Raw genomic sequence first — 2,309 nt, forward strand, 5'->3', positions numbered from 1 at the left:
TTCAGAAATCTTCCAAGAGTAGTTTGATGATTTGATCCGGGCTTGATTTGACTCGGATTGGACTGACTTTCATATCATTATATTCGTCTCTTCGAGTCGATCAGTTTGATTATAAGTTTGCTGAAATTGGAGTTCCGGATGACTCTTAATCGAAGTTTGAATGTTTCTTGTTCAAATAATTGCATTGAAATTCATGCCAGATGATGAAAATTTGTTGGCGGCGTATCAATAATGATATTTTTTATTTGATGTTAAAGTTCGAGTATTATGCATGTAAATAATTAAGAATGCTTAGGTATAAGATATGTAAATACAAAAAATTATGTGGTACGTATGCAAATACATTCTATATTTATGTATTATATGGTACAAAGGAAGTAAATGAATAGAGAAAATGAGGTCTCTGGCCCCCCAAGAAAAGAATATCCTTTCTTACACCTAAATTTTCATATTTACAAACATCATATAAAAAGTAGCACTCATTATCATCCTTTAATAGTCATATCTATCTTTTCATCCATAGATAAATTACTATGTGTGTAAAAATAAAAATTTAGGTGTGAGATAGCTAAATACTTAATAATTGAATGTTATATATGTAATTTTCCAACACCATAGATCTTATACGGGTGGGACACAAAAGTTAACTTGCATCTGTTGGGGGATCAGAAGTCGGCCACCTGGGGAGGGATGGAGAGAGTGACAGGACATGAATGCAATTCTTTTATGATTATTTTATATCGTATAAAGTGATTTTGCCATGAATATCTTTACACGATTGACAAATTTGTTTCAAATAATAATAATAATCAAAAAGTCATGCAAATTTTATTTGAAAAATAAACTTCTGACCTGCCAAGTGTGGCCAAAACTATCGCCATCTCTATTTTATAGATTTTGAGAGTATTCTAGTATATATGAATTATTTGAAAATCTTTTTTTTTTTTTTGATAACTTTTGGCCTTGGTTATTGTAACTCCCTGAACCTCAACATGGAAAAAATTTGGGGTACGTAGTCCGTAAGCGAGCTATGTATGGACTATGAACGCAATAGACCAGTGAAAAAAAAGAAAAAAACACCTCACTGGTGTATCACATTTGTTGTCTATACATAGCTCATGTATGGACCAAAATTTTTTCCTCAATATGAATCATATCTCTTCAACCATCTCGCACATAACTAATTTCTCATGATAATGACCACCTTTAAATATCTACGTATATCCTACAACAACCCTCTTAAGTTATCAAAGATGTTCCCATTTAAATGAGCCTTATTGGCCTATCGAATCAAGCCTTCTTTTTCTTTTTGGATGTGAATATTATCATGAGTTCGGAACCGATAACTGACAGATTCTGCTTGTCCACCACTCACATGGAAGTGATAGCTACAATAACTACTAAAGAAAACCTGATGAGCTCCTCCATCTAGATCGTTTGCACTTGTCAAGCTTCATCCCCGAGTACATCTACCAATCCTTCAAGATTATTTGAGTTGCAAAAAGAATATGATTCAAACTCTTCACTGCCTATGCTCATTTATGAATCACATGATACCCATCTCTTTTCAACGATAAATCTTGGCTCGGCTCAATAAAACACAACCTATAATATATCATTTCTTTATTTCTTACTCTTCTTGTAGCCCTATGAGGGTAAGGGCACTAAGGGGGTGTATAAATAGAGAAGGTGCTCAACAGGGGGCTCCATCTTTTCATCTCCTTGACTTAACTCATAAATTTTTTTCTCAAATTATATGAACTCATGAAATATATGAGATCGGATTCTTAAGGTGGACAACTTCTATCCTTAAAATGAAGGCTACAGGATTCAATGAACTCTTGATCAGCACCTCATGACATACATTCACGCTCTAAGGTCGAACTCATGATAAATAACGCTTCGCCTGACTCACTATAATTTAAAATGATAAAAGTTTCATATTTTGTAAGGAAGTCGTCAGCTTTTTAGGTTCTAGAAAGAAATTATTTTATATTCATCACCCCATGCTTGTTCATCTAACTGTAGCAATAGGGAGATGTAAATGGCAGGCTTTACCATTGTATTCATATATTATATATTATATTGTGGGAACCTTTGAGCCTTTTCATGGCATGGTAATTATTAATCGACTCAAACGTGTATAGATTTCTATTTACATGTTTACAGATTCATAAACATTGAGAATTTCACGTTTTCTTAGGAAAACAAATATATTATTAAACTTGGCTGTAAAATTCTGTTTGATATATATATATATATATATATGTATATATATATATATATGTATATATATATATATATATATA

The sequence above is a fragment of the Phalaenopsis equestris genome, unplaced genomic scaffold (genome assembly GCF_001263595.1).
Source record: "Phalaenopsis equestris unplaced genomic scaffold, ASM126359v1 Scaffold000420, whole genome shotgun sequence".
Classification (NCBI taxonomy): Eukaryota; Viridiplantae; Streptophyta; class Magnoliopsida; order Asparagales; family Orchidaceae; genus Phalaenopsis; species Phalaenopsis equestris.